Genomic DNA, 22,577 nt, shown 5'->3' with positions numbered 1-22,577 from the left:
TCACTCTGGCTATGGAGCAAAGTCATTTCTGACTCCTGCTCGAAGTTCTAATCATATCATTCTCAAATTGTTTTCTTCCTACTGGGAATGATGTCTACCTGACAAATTACCACTGCTTCTTCAAAGTGCTGCTCTTCAGTGAGGCCTTTGCTACTAACCCATCTAGAATTCATTACTCCTTCTCTGTAGCACTTCACTTATATTTCATTTACAGTCACCTGTAGTACAGTTAACTCACATATATATCAGTATCACTTTCTAAATCAATCTTTTTCATCCTGGGATAACAACAGGCCCTAGCATATTGTACAGCAAGTCTTCCCCTAACTTCATTGATAGGTTCTGCAACTTCAAGCGAAACAATGTATCAATGACACCAAGTTTACCCAAGGCTAACTGACATAAGCAAGTTTCTAAGGCATCTCATCTAACTGTGGAACAATCTTGAATGAAATGAAGTCATTCAAGGACCTGCTGCTGTATTCAGCAATTTCTCAATAACTTTTTTATTAACTGAATGCTATACTTTGCATTGTTCAGTATTTGTTATGCAAAACCTGCAAGATGTTCTAAGAAAAATTCTGTCATCAAGTTAATATAGGAAATACAAGTATCTTTTTTCAGTGATTAACAATGCTTGTTAACTTATTAAATAGTAAGAAGTCTAAAACTAAAGAAATCTGTACTGCTTAGCTTCACCCAGCATTTCTCAAACATACTTTGCCACAGAACCTCTTTGAAAGATAACATTTATTAAAATACTACTGATACTATAGAAAATGATGCTAAATGATGGTAGCCATTTTAGCTTTCTACACATATAAGGGCATTTTTAATTTAGTAATACATCCCAAAGTAATTTTTTTAGGTTTTTTTAAAATAATCATGCCATTTGATGTGTAGTTTTCACAAGTATTGTGAAAATTATTAGCAAATTAACAAGGAAATATTAAACTAAGGCTAGTAAATCCTTTGTTCCTAACACTCCCTTCCTATTAAGCCTTACCTTCAAGTACTAATCATCTTCTATTAATCAACCACAGCAATCTGTCCTACAAAGTAGGGATATGTTATCAGAATTGTTCTCAATTCAAAATTCAAGTATTCATTTATTTATAATCAACTGAAGTTGGTAGCCAAGAACAAATATGTAGCATTTAAGTGGCAATATTAGCACTATTTTATCATGTTTGGAAAGATCTAGTCTATGCAATGAGAAAAACATATGTAAAATGTAAAAAACACACCCTGAGTGGTGTGGCTCAGTGGGTTGGGCGTTGTTCCTACAAACCAAAAGTTCACCAATTCAATTCCTGGTCAGGGTACATGCCTGAGTTGCAGGCCAGGTCCCTGGCTGGGAAAGTCCAAGAGACAATCAATCAAAGTTCCTCTCACACATGGGTATCTCTCTCCCTCTCTTTCTCTCTCCCTTCTCCTGACTCTAAAAATAAATTTTAAAAATCTTTTTTTTAAATGTCTAAACAAAATTATTTTTTATAGATAATATGCTGTCTACTTGGAAAGCCCAAGATAGTAGACTGAAATGTATTAGGAAAAAGAATACATTTCAATAGAGTGGTTCTTTATTAAAGAAAGCAATAGCATTCCTATGAAACAACAATAATTAGTTAAAATATAATGGAAAAATCCAATTCACAATAAAATTACATATAAGAAGTTCTAAAAATAAACAAATATATAAAATCATTATGAAAACAGCTACAAAACTTTTCAGAGGGTTAATAGGTAATAATAATATATAAACAGAAAAAAAAATCAATACCATGAAGAACTCAATTTCCTCACAAAAGAGGGAAGGTGGGGTAAGGGGAAACGAGACAAAATCATTACCAAGGACATCTGGATGAATAAAGGTAAAAAGAATAACCAAGAAAATGTTGACGTCTAATAGTAACAAGGAGAAAAATATGCCCTACCATATAGTAAAGGTACAACTAAAATATGTGACACTGGCATGGCAATTAATACGTTTATGAAATGAAATTTTAAATACGAAGTCCAAAGTATGCTTAAGAATTAGAATATGACCAGTAATGATTTAAGGTGAAAAATCTGAATCACCATTTTACACTTGACACCAAAATAAATTTCAAAGACATTAAAAACAAACTGAGCCCTGGCTGGTGTGACTCAGTTGGAGCATCATCCCATACTCCAAAAGGTTGGAGGTTAGATTCCTGGTCAGGGCACACATCTAAGTTGTGGATTCGATCCCTGGCAATCAATCAATACTTCTCACTCACATTAATGTTTCTCTCCCCCCCGCACCTTCCCCTCTCTGTACAATAAAAAAATAAAAAATAAAAATAAAATAAAAATAAAAACTGAAAAAAATGAAAACACTAGAGATGTGTTTTAACCATAAACAGAAACAATACTCATGAAAAAGTTAAATTAAAATTGTGAAAACCTAAAGACAATCTGAGAAAATAAGTTTGTATGAATAATATCACAATAATATCCTACCTATAAAACAGTCTTAGAATCCACTTAAGAGCAGCACCCCAAGAGAACGTGATCAAAAACCACAGACAGCCACTAAACAGTGAATCTCATGTGAAGTGAAAATTAAAATGAAATGCCATTTGTACTGGCCAGGTAGCTCAGTCGGTTAGAGAATTCTCCTGATACACCAATTCAATCCCCAGTCAGTACACATACAAGTATCAACCGATGGATGTGTAATTAAGTGGAACAACAAATTGATATTTCTCTCTCTCCCCCCCATCAAGAAATAAAATTTTATTAAAAATGTGATATAATTTTCTCTTAGACTAGCAAAGACACAAATAAATGGATACAGAAATTTTTTTTTACCTAATTCACCTAGGAAATTTCTCATTATACAACAATCTAATTCACTCTTTATAGTGACTGCAGAGGCTTTAATTGTATTGTATTATATTAATGGACATTTCGTTGCTTTAAGCTTTTTTCCCAATTATAGTTATCCTTGTACATATAAGTTGGTTTATATATATTAGAGAGAGAGAGAGAGAGAGTATCTTTCAATACAGTGTTACTGTTTTCAAAAACTTCTCTACCAACATGGTATGAAGCTTTTTTTTCCATCTTCCTCAATTTGATAAGCAAAAAAGTGTTATCTCATTGTTAAAGTTCAATATTGTTTCATTTTTTAAATTTTGACTAAGAAGCTCTCCATATAGGTATTAACCATCTGTGATTCTTATTTCTATCAACTACCCCACTATGGAACTTTTTCGGTGACCTAAAGCAATGGTTCCCAAACCTTTATAATTAACACTTACCAAGAATCTTTTCCTCTGCCTAGCACTGTTTTCAACTTTTAAACAGACTGAATTCAATTTAGCTTCCCTAAAGTTTCATCAAGTAAGTACTGTTAACACCTCTACTTTATAAATCAAGAAATGAAGATATTAAGAGATTGAGGTCACACACACCCCGCACCCCTGGTGAAAAGCCTAAAATCTGGCCTGTTCTGCTTGGTTTCCTGTCTTCATGTTCCCATTACATCCCCATCCCAAAAGCAAACGTTCTAGCTATTATGAATGACCTGTAGTTCACCCAGTCTCTCAGGCAGTTTCATGCCTCTGGTCCATTGTACACAGTGCTCAAACATTTCCAGTCTTACTTAATTCAATAGTAAACACCTACTCAGATTTTGTGACTGAGCTAAAGATACAATTCTTTAATAATGCCATCTCACACAACCCACACACACCCAACTTCCTAAACAAGGGAGGATTCACAACTCTCTCAGCACTATTACAGCAGATGTGTCTATAATAACCACTACAGAAATTTTACTACAAAGCTGAAGGTGGTATAAGGCAGTGATTTTCAACCTTTTTCAACTCATGGCACACATAAACTAATTACTAAAATTCTGTGGCACACCAAAAAATATATTTTGCCTATCTGACCAAAAAAATAGGTATAATTTTGATTCATTCACAACAGAAAGCTATTGTTCTGGTTGTTGTCATTTTTCATTTGCCAAACTAAGGGAAAAGAAGTCAGTGACACTGACTAAAATAGTCAGGTATTTCATGTTTTAGAAATTCTTGTGCACATGCATTGAATTTCTTTAAGGAATCAAGTACCCAAACACATTCCTGAAGCTGTACCATGAAATATCCCATTCTTTTGGTAGATCTAACTGCTAACAAAGAACTGTGGCTATAAAAACATGAAGTTTTAACTCCATTTTGGAGTTAGAAAAATCGATTAAAAAATGTTTTTTATAAAAGCCACTAGAGTTATACAAAAATTTAAAATAATCTAGTTTCTCTAAACAGAACCCTAATTAAATCAAGACTCTCTAAAGGATTAGAAATTCCAAATTTCTCAAAGCAGAAGGCAAGTTAAAGTGTATCCGAGTCTAGAGAGATTTTTTTGTTTGCTCCTTACTGTTGCAAGCCTAGTACCTACAAACAATGCCCAACACATACAAGTTCAATAAATGTTTGCTAAATAAAAGAATTACTATAATCAGTTAATAGTTTAAAACTTATCTATGTTAAAAATTTAATCATCCTATGGTATACTTTAAAATTTTCAACAATCTCACCCTAGCTGAGTAGCTCAGTTAGTTGAAGCATCAACCATGTACCAAAAAGACTACAAGTTCAATCCCTAGTCAGGAAGTGTATGAGAAAAGATTAATGTTTCTCTCCCACATCGATGTTTCTCTCTCCCTCTTTCTCTTCCTCTCTCTCTCAAATCAATTAAAAAGAATCCTCGGGTGAGGATTAAAAAAATCTTTTGAAAGAATCTCAAAGATTAAGCAGAAGCTCCAAACAGCTTTAATGACTGCAACAGACCACACTCCATATTAAATATCCAATCATCTTCCTCACCCCCACAATAATAATGCTAGTCTTTGCCTATTGCTACTCCCACTCAAACATCCTCTACTTATACTTTAAAGTTTATTCATACTAATGATCTTTATAATCATTTTATCAAGTTGGAAAATATAACAAGTTGGTTCGGAAAACATTTTATAAGGCAGCACTCGCTTTGCACTATAGTGCAGGGTCATAAAAATGACCCTGAGGCTGAAACCAACAGAGAAAAGCAATCTTATCAAAGGGAAAAAATTGCAATTATTTTGTGACCTTTAAGATTTTTATCAAAACATTTTAACTCTTTTACTATCAGTTGTAAGTGTACAAGGAAATAAAAAAATACTGTGTAGCTAATATTTACTATATTATAACTTAAAACTTAAGAAACTTTGAGAATTCAAGGGTTTTATTTTCTCTGAGGAATACCTTAAGAGTATACAGTGCTTGCTGCCTTCTCCTCAGATAGATAGCTTATGATGTGGAATTAAGTATCTTTGCCATGCCTTTGCAAACTGTCATAATTCTTTCCAAGTTTGGTTTGGCTTCCAACATTTTATGCTTTGCCCTTTTGATCTATTTCCAAGGGTTCCTTTAGTATTAAAATTTTTGCCAGGAGTCAATTCCTCTAAAACATCTTCAACCTTTTTGTCACAACCACTTTCCTCATTTATATTGATAAATTCACTTTTACTAAGTTCCTCAGACTTCTTAGCTATTCTCTCCCCTTTGTGACCACTTCAGGATCCTGTATCTTTCTATTAAAAAATTTTTTTATTTAATTTATTGCAGTGACATTGGTTAATAAGATTATATAGGTTTCAGGTGTATAATCCTACATCATCTGTATAATATATGTTCACCAAAGTCAAGTCTCCTTCTGACACCATTTACCCTCCTTTACACTATTCTACCTCCTTCCACCCCTTTCCCACAGGTAATCATCATACTGTTGTCTGTGTGTCTTTTTGTACTGGTTTTAATTTTTAGTCATTTCTTTTGTTTTATTCTATTTCTGCTCTGATATTTATTATTTCATTTCTCCTACTCATTTTGGGCTCATGTTTGTTGGAGTTTTTTCCCAGTTCTTGTAAGTGAAAAATTAAGATTGTTTACCTGATATTTTCTTTTGTTTCTTGAGATAGGGCTAATGCTATGAATTTCCCTCTCAGGACTGCTTTCACTGTTATCTCACAGATTTTGGGTTGTTGTGTTCTCATTTACATTTGTTTCAAGACATCTTTTGATAGTATTCTTGATTCATTGTTAAACTATTCATTGTTCAGTTGCATGTTATTTAGCTTCCATGTCTTTGTGTGTTAATTTTTTTCTTGATTGATACCTAGTTTCATTCCATTATGGTCAGAGATGTTTGATATCATTTCAATCTTATTAAATTTACTGAAACTTGTCTTGTGTCCTAACATGTTGTCTATTCCTAGAAAATGTTCTATGTGCACTTGGGATGAAATGCTCTAAAGATACCAATTATATCTATCTGATCTAGTGTGTCATTTAAGGTTGCTGTTCCTTGTTGGTTTTCTGTCTGGAAGATCTATCTACTGGTGTTAATGGGGTTTTAAAATTCCCTACTATGACTATTCTCTCTCTCCCTCTATGTCCATCATGATTGGCTTTCTATATTTAGGTGCTCCTATGCTGGGTGCATAAATGTTTACAAGGGTTATACCCTCTTATTAGATTGGACTCTTTAGCGTTATGTAATGTCCTTTGTCTCATTATGGCTTTGTTTTGCAATCTATTTTGTCTGATATAAGTACTGCTACCCCAGCTTTTTTCTCCTTTTCAGCTTCATGAAATATCTTTCCGATCCCTTGAATTTTAATCTTTATCTTTCATAATGAAGTGTGTTTCTTAGTATACATTTATGTGTCTTATACATTCTGATACCCTGTTTTGATGAGAGCATTTAAGACATTTACATTTAAAGTGATTATTGGCGGGTTTGTATTTACTCCCACTTTATTCTTTATAACTATGTACTTGTTTTGTTTTCTCCCCCTCCCCCTCCTACTCCTTAAAGAACCTCTACCATTTCTTCTAATACTGGTTTGGTGGTATCAGACTCCTTTAGATTTTACTTGCCCGTGAAGCTCTTTGTTTTTCTTTCAATTTTAAATGACAGCCTTTTGGGGAATAATAGCCTGGGTTGTAGATCCTTGTTTTCACCCTTTGGAATATTTCATGCCAATCCTTTCTGGCCTGAAATTTTTCTGCTGAGAAATCAGCTGACAGTCTTATGGGTGCTCCCTTCTAGGTAACTAGTTGTCTTTATCATGCCTTTAAGATTCTCTCTTTGTCCACACTTTAATTATAAGGTGTCTTGGTTTTGGCCTATTTGGGTTTGTACTGTATAGGACTGCCTGTGCTTCCCAAACTTACATATATTTTTCTTTCACCAGGTTAGGAAGTTTTCAGTCATTATTTCTTCAAAAAGGTTCTCAATCCCTTGCTCTCTCTTCTCTTTATTGTACCCCTATTACAAGGATGCTGTTACACTTAATTATGTCACAAAGGACCCTTAATTTTTTTTTTTATTTTTGCTTCTGTTTAGACGTTTTCTGCTACCTTGTCTTCCAAATCACTGATGTGATCCTCTGCTTCATTCAACCTGATACTAATTCCTTCTATTATATTTTTAATTTCAAATATTGCATTCTTCATTTCTGACTCATCCTTTTATATTGTTTCTATGTCCTTTTTCATGCTGTTGAACATCCTTATAACCATTACTTTGAACTCTACATCTAATTGTTTGCCTCCATCTCATTTAACTCTCTTTCTGGACAATTCTTCCAGTTCTTTCATTTGAGACTTACTTGTCTCCCTGTTTTTACAGCCTCTTTGTGTTTATTTCTATGTATTAGGTTTATCTGCTAGGACTGCCCGTCTTAACAGGGTGGCCTTATGTAGTAAGTATCCTGTGAGGCCCAGTGCTGCAGTCTCCTTGCTCACTTGTACTGGGTGCTCCAGGAATGTCCCTTGTGTAAGTTAGGTGGGCCCTCCATCTTCACTGTTATCAGCCCATTCATGTGTGAGGTCAACCCTCAGGGTGACTGACTGTAACAGTGTACAAACTGCTGTGCAGGTGCTGACCTCACAAAGCAAAATTAGCCTCAGCGAGGTCTGGTGCCTGCCAAGATCTCCCTCTGGACGTGCTGCTTGTAGATACTTCTTTGATGTTGTCTGAAGCTAGCCACTGGGTGTGTTGTTTCTGGAGCATTTTGCGAGTGACCCTGGAGCACGCCAATGTCAGATGTTTGCTGTGACTGACCCTGGGCAACCTGTTTTGAGCTACAAAGGAACTCACAGTTTGTAACTGCCTCTGCTGAGCCTTAGTGTACAAGAAAATGACCAAACTGGGCACCAAGGCAGGTTTTTACCAGAACCAGGGCCAGGGGCAGGTCAGCAAAAGTCAAAGGCATCCCAAGATCTGCCTGCACCTGTCTCAACCTGTTGGCTGCCTGATAGGCTCAGTCACTGAGAAAGTTTCTGGTGGTAACTGAGTTGCCTAAAGTAGGTCCTCAGTGAGTCACAAGGTAGGGGCAAGTGCTATTCACCAGACTGGTACAGGTTCAAACTCAGTGCCAGTGCTTGGTCTGAGGACACTCAGAAAATGTCCCTGGGTATATCAAGTCCAGCTGCCAGGTGCCCACAGACCTTTGTGGAGGAATGAGGTCTCAGGGAGTTCTCAGGGTGAGGACAGCAGAGTTTATCAGATGCAAATAAACAAAGATTTGGCCCTGTGAAGGGAGAGCTCTACAATTATTGAGCATGTGAGAGAAAACTGACCACCGTCCTAGAGACACACAACTCAGTCTGTCCTAGATTCTGCCAGAAGCCCAAGCTCAACAGAATGGTGCAACACTGATTCCACAGGGTAGGTCTTCTGCATTCCCCCCAGGATGAGGCCATAAGGAGAGGAGTGCTCCACTGAAGAAAATGATGTCAGAGGTGGGGAAGAATGACTCAGCATAGGGGTCCCCGCAGCTATCCCCTCAGCCCTCTCCCCAGAGCCACAAACCCCAGTCTCTCCTCACATGACCCCAATCCATTCCACCCTCCCTCCACAAGAGCCCAAGATAAAATGTCTGTGAACAAGATTTCGTGCATTGGCCCTTTAGGATGGTGCCTGTGTCTCTAGCTGACTTCCTTCTCTCCCTGTCAGAGAGAATCCCAATTGATTTTCACAGCCAGATGTTATGTGGGTACCTCTTCCAGTTCTGGTGCTCTGGGCTAGGAAGCCCAGCATGGGGTTGAGATGTCACACTCCTCAGGAGCAACCCTTGCAGCTGAGAGATCCCTCTGGAGCCTAGCATGGAAAAGGGCCCAGCAACTTTTGCTTCTCCACCTTTCCTACCAGTCTCGATGTGGCTTCTTCTGTGACTCTTTGGTTATAAGACTTCTATTCAGCTAGTCTTTAGTTGATTATACACATTTGATTGTTGTATATTTTAGTTGTAATTCCAGTTTGGTCCTGGGAGGAAGTCAGTGTAACATGTACCTTGTCCCTCACCATCTTGGATCTCTCCAGGATCCTGTCTTTCATCACGTAAGTTATGGATGGATCGGCTTCCAAAACAGACCTATCCTACATTAATTAGTTGATGATCATATAATTACCTGCTTAATTAATCCTTGAAATCCGGTGCAAGTTCACAGTAGCATTTCCTGTCTGCTCTAATAGCTTAATCCATGCTGATTCTGAAAAAAACAGCCTTTATTGGCAAAAAAAGTTCCTCAGCCTCCTTGTAATTCGTTTTTGTTTTGTTTTGTTTTTTTCCCAATGCAGCAACTAAATTCAATGCTTTGGCACAAATGCTAGCCAAACTGAGACCTATTCCTATTACAATTTAAACTAAAAAATGTTGAAAAGATTTTTCTTAGTTTTTTTAAATAATAACAGCCCTTTATACATGGATTCAGATATACAGCAGACCAATCATGTTCCCTGATATTTAACAATCACATTCAATAAGAGCCTGTGAGTGTATTCCTCAACACTCTAAGGCACTTCCTTCAAATTCTTTTCAAAGCCTTGCTCAAAGAAGTTAAGCACCAATATAAAAGACTTTTGTTAGCAATTTTATTTTATCATCTTTATCATCATCAATACATATGCAGTTTCTTCCTTCTATGTACATGACATTGTCAAATGGGTGCTACACTCTGCCTATAGCACAAAGTTTATAAATACAATATACCAATACAAAGTTGAAGCCACTAAAAGGAGTTTAATAATAACTAGGAGATAATTAAATCTGTAGTGTTGATGGAACCTATGAAAGAGATTTAGAAACAACACACAAATTCAAACACTAAATGTTTTACTTGGGAAGAGGTGAAATAAGAACTTTTTATGTGCTGCTGCAGGGTTTTCTAAGTTACTCCAAGTTTACTTACTTTCTGTTGTTATCTCTAAATACTGCAAAGCATTGTGAGCAGCATCACTCTGTGCATTGCCATAGGAGATCCCTGAGCCATGACAGATTGTGATGTGACTGGTGGACAGTTCAGCAAGACAATGATACCACACACTGGCACTCAACTCTCTATATTCATATATTTTCTGTTAAAACTTTGTTCCTTGGCGATTTCACGAAGCAGTTGGATGTAATCTGTATTTGGAATACTAAGGAGGCTTCTTTTCAGTTGGTTGACCTTTTCGCCAGAATTCCTCAAAGAATGCCAAGTACATCCTAAAGAATATACTACTATATGTTGAAGAAATGAAGTTTTCTGGAGAAATACTGATGAATTTGGCAAGAAATTTCTCAGCAGCATTTCTCTTTGCTTATTTTTTTTGATGCCCCCCTTTCCAATTTCCATAAATGACTCTAGGCTGAGAATTGTGGCATATTCTCTCTTATGAGTAGGTCCTCCCTCCTGGGAAAAGATATATTCAGGAAGACTCCAGCCATGATGAATAGCCAATTCCTGTAATGAACCAACAGGATTAAGCTGGTTCCTTGGTTGCTTAGAAGGGTCAGACATTAAGGAGTCAGGAACTGCAAAACAAATACTTGCTTGGCTTTCAAAATGTTTATGGCAGCCTCTGCAGCTCTATGTTTAGCCAGCTTCTTACTTGTACCTTCACCTGTGCAGGTTATGTCACCAACAGTTACTCTGAAGGTGAAAGTGGGCATGTGTTTTTGCATATCAGATCTTTCACATTCACAAACAGGGATGTTCACGGTCTTTATACCATATTCATGTAACACCTGAATTGGAATTTCCCTGGTTTAGCAGTAATACTCTTCCCCAAACTGAAGGTCCTGCTGTCCTCAGGCTCCAGCAATGGGGCCATGTTGTAATGCTGGCTCTGGGACACAGAGGACAAAAAAGGGCCCGGCAACAGAAGGATTAGCTGTGCAGATCAATGTCCTCCCTCCTCAGGGCAGCTGTCCCTGAGAGAAGTGCTCCAGAGCCATGGCCACCAACTCCTCTTCCCCAACTCTCCCCGTTCTCCAATCCCCAACTTCCTCGTTCCCCTGCATCCCTCTTGCAAAGGGGATGGGCGGGGGCAAACTTTTCTTGTTTTTTAATATGTATCTGACTTTTCAATACAATTGAAACCATACCTTCATTTAGGCAAGTACACCTCTTGTATTATGTTCATTTACCTGTGGCTATTTTCAAATCTGTGACATTCAATTTTTCAGATCTAACTTTATCACTTTTCATTTCTTTGCTACTTTTTCATCTTTGTTAGTCAACTCTCTCCTTTGATTATTCTGTTTCATAAAATGTCACATGGATTTGCCATTAGGAGACACGGAGGTTAACAGAACTACACTTTGCGGTCTGTGCAAGAAATGCATGAGATGTACAGTGAGCAATCTCCAACAGACTTTGAGAAAAGTAAGGTCAATGGTCACTAATCATGTTAAACATCTGTTAATTACATGGCGACTTGTAAACTGAAGAGCTAGTATTGACGTTTATATAGCACACAATTACAGTTAACATACCATGGTAAATGGCATCTGAATTTTGTTGTTAGGGGACTGGTGTGTTATTTAACTAAACTGTGGCACCTGAAATTCAAGCGTATTAGAAGGCTGCAAAGTAAGAACTGCTTCTAAATAGGAAAAAATTTTGTGGAAAATATTTGCTGTCAAATATGTAATAGGTCTCAAGAAAGACTGTTTACATCAATATTATTTAGCTCCTAATTCACTAACAGACATGAAGCAAGAAACTTAACTCCTTCATGGCTCAAATAAAATTCATAAAGTTGGTCTACAAACTCTAAAATTCCTTGCTCCAAACTCTCAAACTTCAGGCTTACAGTTCACGTCAGGCAATGCATAAACTAAGATTCAAAATGGTTTAATCAAGACTGAAAACTTGATAAGGACAGTATAAAAAGAGACCTCATTCTCTCTTTATAGCTTTTTTCCTAAATGACTTTTTAAGAAATTAACAACTCTTCCTTTAAATGGAATAAAATCCATCATCCTTTCACAATTTTATTCATTCAAAATTTATGTAAAGTTACTTAAACAAAATTAATTCTTTCCTCTGAAATTACTTTGAGATGAACCAAAAATTAATAAGTTTGATTCCACCATCAAAACAGGAATGGCTATCCATCAACTTACTGCAGGTAAACTTAACATTTGTAACTCGTATTTCATGTGTTGTCACTGTACTTTATTAGTGGTATTTTTAAATGTGATCTGTAATAAAAACATATCTGAAAAAAGTTCTAACTAGCAGCAATTAAGTTGAAATTTTACAAATCTGTAATTCTATAAAATGAAACAACTTCATTAAGTTCAGAAGTATACTAAACAAAGCTATTAGAAATGTATTATTAAAGATGCAAAGAATGTATCACTTAAGTGTTAAATTTACATTACATACTTTAATGGAAAAAAACTGCTGAGAGTGCTACAAAAACCTAATAAACATAACAGAGTCAAAACTTATCACCAAGTATAGAGTAGAGATGCTCAGCTGCTGCTGAGAAAATAACTTTAAACAAAAATCTCATTCAGTTGTGAAGCTATTAACCTAAAATGACTTCTTTTCTGACTTCTTTTCACAACAGCTAAGAAAAGAATTAAGCTACTGAAACATAAAAATGAAAAAGTCATCTTTGGTCGTTTTTTTTTTTTTAAGATTTTTAGTTCTTTATTTTTAGACAGAGGGGAAGGGAGGGAGAAAAGAAGAAGAGAAACATCAATGTGTGGTTGCCTCTTGAGCGCCCCCTACCAGGGACTTGGCCCACAACCCAGGCATGTGCCCAGACTGGGAATCAAACTAGCAACAGTCTGGTTCGCAGGCCAGCACTCAATCCACTGAGTAACACCAGTCTTCGCAAAAGAATTCATCTTTGAATACATGGATAATGTTGCCCTTTCAATTTGAATGTGTAGAATACTACATATACCCTTAAATGTAAAATAAGAGAAAGCAGGAAAACACATGTTCCCATAGTTCTTTATAACATGTTTCAAACTATTAAACTACACTTTTGTCACCAAGTCTTCCATTTCAAGATGATGTACAAATTTGGTTACTAGTTTGGAAAATCTGGAGCATTTGTAATAAATCCATGATGTTCCTCAAGAAAAATATTTTCACTTCTTCCTAAAATCTATAACAAATATGAACTGTAAATTACAAAACTTACAACAAATAAAAGACTTATTCAGTTATTTAAGATATGAGAGAGAAAACTAGATGTATAATCAGGGTCATGTATTCCCAGCCTGGAATGACTTCTGACTTTATAATATGGCTAATGGAAAGCCACTGAAGAATTCTGAAGTAGAGGAGTGAAATGATTACATTAAAGATTTTAAAAAATCACCGTGGAACAACTTGTGTCAAAAAGAAAGAAAAAACTAACAAACTGATTAATATATTAAAAAGAAAGAAATCAGGTTGAAGAAGATACCATGGGCTGAATAGGAGATAATCTGATCATTAAAATAAATAATAGCAAAATGAATAATATACTCATTTAAGAATCAGTAAGCCCACACTGATACTAAAAAATAAATAAGCACACACAGAAGTAAAATATAAAACAAAGGCTTAAGACAGCACAAGGGGAAGGAGATAAATGAAATACGAGGTCTGTCCAGAAAATATTCAGCCATGTAACATGAAAAAGAAAAGCATTTATTGAAGAAGATTAAAGATACAAGAAACACTGTACATAGGACGACGACGCCCAGGCACTTCAAGATCTCACACAGTTCTCCCAATTGCCATCAGCTGCCCTGTTGCATTTTGCTGAATCTCATCGATGACAGTCTGAAATTTATTCTCTTTCAAAGGTGATTTTAGTTTTGGGAAAAGCCAGAAGTCACAGGGCACCAAATCTGGGCTACAGGGAGGCTGAGTCATCTGGGTGATTTCACATTTCGCCAAAAAACTCTGCACTAGACATAATTTTGAGTAGCCGTGCTATTTTGATGAATCTGCCAATTACCAGTTGCCCATAACCGTGGTCTTCTGAATCATCCAAATAGTTTCTGCAGAGAAATATTCAAGCTTAATGTAAAAGCTGATGCAGATCCACTGCTCTACTCACTCAGACATTTTTAATGTGATGGCCACACAGTACACATGCTCAATGAACAGCATCTACCCCTGCATCCCTGACTAGTACAGTGAGGTCATCATTGTTCATGTATGCATGTTCCAGTCCACTCTCCTTGACTGTCAGGTTACATCGATGATGTCATGCAAATTGTTCTCGCTATATTAACAATGATTTTACGTAACTTAAAAATTCATGTTGTAATCTCTAGGGCAACCTCTAAAAAATATACCACACAAAATGCAGCAGTAATGCAGATGCAACTGACGAACAAAGAATAAATGAGATAAATTTAAAAACCAGTAAGAGTTCCAGCCAAGAGGCATAGGTAGATACACTTTGCCTCCCCTCACAAACAAAAGAGGGAAAACAACTGTTGGGAACCGTCCTGCCTGGTTTCAGGGACTGCAGCCTTGCCAATAGGCAAGAAGGCCCCAAGGTTGGAGCTGAGCAAGGAGGCCTTGGGAAAATAGGCAACTGAGGAAACAAAACCCTGTCCCCCAAGGGCTGTGCCCTTGCCTCCCTCACATCACCCTGCTTGGCCCCTGAGGATGGCTGGTTAGTTAATGACGGGTAAGACCCCTCAATAGCAGGGGCAACCTAAGACAGGCACAGTCACATGGTGGCCATCAGGGAAGGACTTTAGGGATACAGAGGAGGGGCAAAAGATGCTCACCCCTCAGCTTCATCATGGCCAGAGTCTTCATTCTATCTGAAAGAAGGCTCCTTATCTCTCGGCGGCTCTGTCCACCGCCTGACCAGGTCAGTGAAACAATACTAAAGGCACATATAGCCCTAAACTGGATCGGGCAGTTCCCAGAGACAATTAGGCCTGGAAAATGAATGCATTAAATCCTATGAAACTTACTTTGCTAAGAATGCCCTCAAGTTCATGAGTACTGATGTCTGGGTTCGAGCACAGAATACGATCAGTTTCCCAGGTTTCAGGGCCGAATGAGCACCACCCTGTCTACCAGACCCCAACCTAAGGAAGATCTCTGTTCCTTCAATCATAGCCTTTTGACATTGATTGATGAGCTTTGCATACATGCTGTATACCCCTGCGCATATTGTTCTCAATAAAAGCCACTTCAAGAGAGAGGCTAGGGGCATTCTGCACTAGAGGTAATCGCCACCCTCTTTTCCTGGCAGACCAAAAGTGTCTGAATAGATTTATTTTATCTTCCTCCATCCGTGACAACTCAGGGGGACTCTGTGTGGGATGCAGTACCCCCCATGAAACAACAAATTTAAAAACAAAAATAACCAGAACTGCCAGAAAATCTAACTGTATAGAGTCCAAAACCCAAGGAGCTAAAGAAGAAACATTCATACAGACCAGCAGGAAGAGCGAAGATGGGTAGCAGGGGCAGAGAGGACACACCCCAAGGCAGGGGCTGGCGGACTGGGCGGTCCCACACTGGCATGTGGATAAACCATGAAGAACAGCTGGGGAGTGAGACAGACCAGCAATCCAGCTCCAGTGTAGGAAAAAAAGGACTCATTATCTCTGGAGGTAAAAACCTGCAGGGGCAGCAGGAGAAACTCCTGGCCTCATAGGAGGGTCTGTGGGAAAGACCCTCAGGGTCCTAGAACTTACACAAACCCACCAACCCAGGAATCAGCACTAGAAGGGCCCAATTTGCTTGTGGGTAGTGGGGGAAGTGACTGAAAGCTGGCAAGACTGCAAGCAAGTGACATTGTTCCCTCTTGGACCCCACACACACGCACACACAGCATCACAAAGCAGCGACCTGGGTTGCCCCACCCTGGCAAATACCTAAGGCTCTGCCCCTTCCATCATAACAGGTACATTGAGACAAAGAAATATGGCCCAAATGAAAGAGCAGATCAAAGTTCCAAAAATAGAACTAAGCGATGAACAGATAGCCAATCTATCAGATACAGTTCAAAACACTTAATCTGAATGTTCACTGAATTGGTTGAGTACGACCACAAAATGGAGGATAAAGTGAAGGCTACACGAAGTGAAATAAAGAAAAAAATACAGGGAGCCAAGAGTAAAGGGAAGGAAATCGGGACTCAAATCAACAATTTGGAGCAGAAGGAGGAGACAAACATTCAACCAGAACAGAATGAAGAAAGAAGAATTTAAAAAAAAATGAGGAGAAGCTTAGGAACCTGAGTCAACTTTCAACATTTCAACATCCAAATCATAGGGGAGCCAGGAGGAGAAGAGGAGGAGCAAGAAATTGAAAACTTATTTGAAAAAATAATGAAGGACAACTTCCCCAAACTGGCCAAGGAAATAGACTTCCAAGAGACCTGGGAAGCTCAGGGAGTCCCCAAGAAGCTCACACCAAGGCACATCATAATTACATTACCCAAGGTTAAAGATAAGGAATCGTAAAAGCAGCAAGAGAAAAGGAAGCAGTTACCTACAAAGGAGTTCCCATCAGACTCTCAGCTGATTTCTCAAAAGAAACCTTGCAGGCAAGAAGGGACTGGAAAGAAGTATTCAAAGTCATGAAAGACAAAGACCTACATCCAAAATTACTCTATCCATCAAAGCTATCATATAGAATGGAAGGGCAGATAAAGTGCTTCCCATATAAGGTCAAGTTAAGGGAGTGCATCATCACCAAGCCCTTATTATATGAAATGTTAAAGGGACTTATCTAAGAAAAAGAAGATAAAAAATTATCTTAAAACAGAGTAAAACAGAGGGGAGAGGGAAGAATGAGGGAAAAGGTACAGGGAATGAGCAGCATTAATAGTAGGTACAAAACAGGCAAGGGGAGGTAAAGAACAGTATAGGAAATGAAGAAGCCAAAGAACTTACATATATGACCCATGGACATGAACTAAGGTAGGCAGGAATGCTGGGAGGTGGGGCGGTGTATGGCGGAGGGTTATAAAGGGGAGATAAAAAACGAGACAATTGTAATAGCATAATCAAGACAATATTTTTAAAAGGTACAGTAAGAAAAAAAGAAGAAAGCTGAAGGACTTTTTAAATTGATTGATGTGAGAAAGCAAGATAGACAGAAGAAACACTAATTTGTTGTTCTACTTACTTATGCATTCACTGCCTGTTTCTTGCATGTGCCCTGATCATTAATCAAAACCACAACCTTGGCGTATTGGGACAATGCTCTTTACCAACTGAGCTAGCTGGTTGGAGACAGACTTCTTTATTTTAAAACTTACTAAAAAGCTACAGTAATCAAAAAAGTATGGTACTGGCCTAAGGACAGACATACAAATTACTGGGAGAGAGCTTAGAAAAAAAACCTTGTATGTGTGGTCAAATGATTTTGACAAAGATGTGCCAAGACCACTCAGCAGGAAAAGGACAATCTTTCCAACAAATGATGTTGAGAAAACTGGATATCCACTTGCAGAGGAATGACACTGGACCCTTATATCTCACACCATATAGAAAAATTAACTTAAAAAGGATCAAAGACCTAAATATAAGACCTAAAACTATAAAATTCTTACAAATGAACAGGGCAAAAGCTTCATGACAATAGGATTTGGCAATGACTGAATGAATATGACACCACGCGCAGGCAACAGAAAGCAGACGTGTTAGCCCTGGCCAGGTCGCTCAGCTGGTTGGAGCACTGTCCTGTGCACCAGAGGGTTTCAGGTTCGCTCCCAGTCAAGAGTCACAGCACATACAGAAGGCAGCCCATTGATGTTCCTCTCTCGCATCATTGTTTCCACCCGTTTCTCCCTTTTTCCACTCCTCCCTCCCCTTCTCTATAGAAATCAATGAGCACATCCTCATGCAGGGATTAAAAAAATATTTTTTAATAGATAAGTTAGACTTTATTTAAATTTTCCACATCGACAGTTGGTTGGGCATCATATTGCAAAAGAAGAGGCCACTAGTTCAATTCCTGGTCAGGGCACATGCCTGGGTTGTGGAGCCAAGTCCTGGGTTGGGGCAGATGTGAAAGGCAACCAATAGCTGTTTCTCTTACACATCAATGTCTTTCCCTCCCTTCCTCTCCCTAAATATAAATAAAATCTTTTTTAAAAAACTTGTGCATCAAAAAATAGTATCAGCAGAGAAAAAAGGCAACTCACAGAATGGGTTAAAATATTTACAAACCTTATATCTGATAAGGAATATTCAGAATATATACAGAACTCCTAAAACTGAACAACAAAAAAAATCACCCCAATTCAAAAATGGGCACAGGACTTGAACGGACGTTTCTCCAAAGATACACAAATGGCCAATAAGCACATGAAAAGATGCTCGATATCACTATTCGGGAAGTACAGATTAAAATTACAGTGCGATACCACCTCATACTCATTAGGATGGCTAATATCAAAAAAATAGAAAGGCTGTGGAGAAACTTTAAAACACTCAGGCACTGGTGGTGGGAATGTAAAAAAGATACAGCTGCTGTGGAAATCATATGGTGGTTCCCCAAGAAAATTAAAAATAGAATTACCATTTGATCCAGTAATTCCACTTCTGGGTATATATTCAGAATAACTCAGAACAGAGTCTTAAAAGATATACATGTACACCAGTGTTCACAGCAACGTTTTTACAATGGCTAAAACGTGAAAGCAACCCAAGTGTCCACTGACAGATGAGTAAATAAGCAAAATGTGGTATATATGTAAATGGAGTATTAATCAGCCTTTAACAAGAAAGAAATTTTGATGCATGGTACAACACGGATAAAATTTGAGGACATTATTCTAACAGAAATAGAGAAAGTAAAATGGTAGTTGCCAAAGGTTGGGGATAGGGAGAAATGGGGAATTACTGTTTAATAGGTACAGAGTTTCAGTTTTACAAGATAAAAAGAAAGCTACGCAGATGAATAGCGGTAATGGCTGCACATTATAAATGTATTTAATACCACTGAACTGTACACTTAAAAAAGAGTAAGATGTAAGTTTTATGTATATTTTAACATTATTCCTTTGTTAATAGAAAAATAAAGACTTTTTCCAGATATACAAAAGCTGGAAGAATTCCAGCAGCAGCAGTACACCAGCTGGACAAGAAGTACTAAAGGTTAAGTCCTTCAGGAAGAAGTAAAATGACACTACATAAGAGCCAGGGTTTACCCAAGGGAATGAAATGTAAATGAGTACCAATTATAAATGTATTGCCTCTCAATTCCAAATTCACTCTTCTCTGCCTTGTTTTGTGACACTAGAGCTGGCACCTATAAACATTTCTCCTTTGCCAGCTGGCACAATGTTAACAACCTTTATCAGCAGATGGCACTGAAGGAGTACTCCAGAAGGAAGGGGGTTTTCTTTTCATTAAACTGTGCACTAAACTGCTTGTTCCAGTGGAGGCTAGTGGCATAGAAGACACCTAATGACCCTCTCCCCAGGCACCAAGTTCCCACAAGTCTCCAATGACACACACACACAACCTTATAACTGGTTTCCTAGAAAGTTTTGCCAGCACCCCAGAGAGCAGGAGTCTTCCCAGAGAATTATGCCAGTGCCCTGGCTATCTTCTTAGCCAGGTTCAAAAAGGGGCTTCCTAGCAACTTTTGGCAGCACCCCAGAGGGAGGTTTCCTGCTCACCAACAAAAATCTGCAGCACTTCAAACCCGTCCAGCATCCAGTGGAACACTCTCTCTCCAAGATCTGAATCATAGCCTTCAAGATGAGAGGTGGGGCATCTTTCATATTTGTTCCATCCCTGCTACACTGCCTCAGCCCTAGAGTTAGTGGGTAACCTTCTACCTGCTATTCTGTATACTTTAAAGTTCTCTTTCCCCCTTAGGGTTAATTCTCTGTAACTGGTTAATAATTCTTCATATTAAACTTTCCCTATTCAAATCACTGTGAGGTATCTGACCTTCGACTAATAAAGGATTGGTACTGGTAGTGATCACAGTAGATATACCTACAAAGATGGGATTTGAAGATTGGCTTGGTCGTGTCTTGGCTTAAGCATAGGGCTCAAGCAGGAAACAGGATGCTAATAATCACTGACATGCAGTGGCATCAGAGTTAATCAAGCTATCACCTGTAGCTGATTGTGATGAAGTGCCTTGGGAACTCCAACGGCTGTACCTTTGACTGTTAAAACAGTAATGATGACTACAAGGTCTCATATGCGAGATGGATTCTCTAAGAGCTCTTGAGCAGTTACAGAAAAAAATAAGTTCATGTCCATTAACTCTCAGATCAATTACAGTCTGAGAAACAGAGCACTTTTCATGACAGTATTAAAAAAGTGTTTGCCCTGGCTGGGTGGCTCAGTTGGTTGGAGCGTTGTCCTGTATACCAAAAGGTTGCAGATTCCATTCCTGGTCGGGCTGCTTACAAGAGGCAATCAATCAATCAATGTTTCCCTCTCACATCAATGTTTCTCTTCCTCTTTCTCTTTCTCTCCCCCAACTCCTCTCTAAAATCAATAAAGATAACCTCAGGTGAGGATTTTTTAAAAATTCATAATTCTTGTAACTTAACCCCAGGTTGTTATTGATTTAAAGCAATACAAAATTTAATTGGATAAATAGCTGAATTACATCATTAGATAAATTCATAGTCTCACCAAGTTTCTCATATGAAAGTAAGAACAATAACTGAAGGGAAATAAAAGGGACTCTGGAACTTAGAATATGTGCTTGAACCAGAATGAAAGGGACAAGCTCAAACTTTCAATGGAAGTAACTTACCCTTCTGTATCTAAAGAGAGTGGCCTCCCTTTGCCTGAAATCCTGTGATATTCTATGTGTAGCAAGTGACTTGGAGGAGGATGTTCATTCTCTTCATGACCAACCACAACCAACCCAGTTGCCACTAGACCCATAAGTAGGTTCAAATCTCAGCCTGTTATAGAGGGACAGGTACAAATATGACCAAAGAGAAAAATACCTTACAAACTAAAAAATGCCAGGATTTTGCTAATACATAAAGGCAAAACCCTGGGGGATATGTGTACAATTAGATCCTAAGGGTATTAGAACAAGGTGGTTAGAATTCATTGATACAAGTGAGCTTAATACAGATTCTAAGGTGTTAGCTTTTGCAGTTGAAAAAAGCTCTAATGGCTTGTCTACTGATTGAAACTTACACTCAACAATAGCTGATAATCATTAGGGAAATACAAATCAAAGCTGCATGAACAGCCCTGGCCAGTGTGACTCAGTTGGTTGAAGCATCGTCCCATAAACCAAAAGGTCGCAGGTTCAATTCCTGGTCGGGACACATGCCTGGGTTGTGGGGTTTGATCCTCAGTCTGGACTATGCAAGGCAACCAATTCATGTTTAGTATACCAAGTTTCTCTCCCTCTCTCCCTCTCCCCTCTCTAAAATCAGTAAGCATGTCCCTGGGTGAGGAGTTAAAAAAAAATATATGAACAACGAACATTTATTAAGGTTTGATAAAATTAAAACACTAGAGTTTCATTGGCATTATGAGGAAGAGAAAATCCAAAGGCTTAGGGAGACAGGAATACTGGAGTGCATTTATCCTTTGCAACCTGTACACCAACTACCCAACTACATTCCCTGAGAAAGCCCAGGAGACACTGTTATTAGTCAGGGGAGCTCTGCATACTTGAAAAGCTGTGTGGCTGCTCTCTTTTGTACATTAGATATGATGACAGGGAATGTCACCACTAAGATGGGCTCTCTGATTTCACTGAGGATGATGGGATTCCAAAGTAGCAGAGGCCAAGTCGCAGGGCTTAACCCCAAAGATAAGGGCAGCAGGAACATATGGGTAATCAGAATCCTTTGGCTCCACAGGGATCTTTGGCAGTGGCTAATTGATCATGATGTTCCTAGGGATGAAACAGATGGGCAGTTTAATCTGTTTAACACAAAAATGCCTAAATATGGTGGTCAAAACCAACTTGAGTCATACAGTGGAAGTCGTGTACACTTGCCCAGTTTCCACACCTAGTCAATTAGCAGACCCACAACCTCTTGACTAAGGACAGAACGTGTCATCCTGAAGGACACTGCATCATTACCACAAGTACACACCATAAATCTTCCTCCAAGCCTTCTTCAAAGGGACTGACAGTCTTTTAGAACAGCAGTGCTTTTCAATCAGGGGCAGCTTTGTTCCCCAAATCTAGAAGATTTTGCGGTATTTGGTTACCATTGGAACTTTTGGTTACCATTAACGTGGGGGTTTTATTGAGATCTAGTGGGTAGAGGCCAACAATGTA

General features: G+C 38.2%; 1 protein-coding gene and 1 pseudogene across 2 annotated transcripts in view; both read right to left on the bottom strand.

Annotated features, from left to right (window-relative positions):
* ZMYM4 (zinc finger MYM-type containing 4) overlaps window positions 1-22,577 on the bottom strand; it is a 130,708-nt gene that overhangs the window by 81,826 nt on the left and 26,305 nt on the right. The window lies entirely within an intron of this gene.
* Window positions 10,198-10,936, bottom strand: LOC129069299 (interferon-inducible double-stranded RNA-dependent protein kinase activator A-like; annotated as a pseudogene).

The sequence above is a fragment of the Pteronotus mesoamericanus genome, unplaced genomic scaffold (assembly GCF_021234165.1).
Source record: "Pteronotus mesoamericanus isolate MK-2021 breed Mesoamerican mustached bat unplaced genomic scaffold, CSHL_Meso_final contig_221, whole genome shotgun sequence".
Lineage (NCBI taxonomy): Eukaryota > Metazoa > Chordata > Mammalia > Chiroptera > Mormoopidae > Pteronotus > Pteronotus mesoamericanus.
The sequence above is the reverse complement of the archived record's forward strand: the minus strand, read 5'-3'. Positions and strand labels throughout refer to the sequence as shown.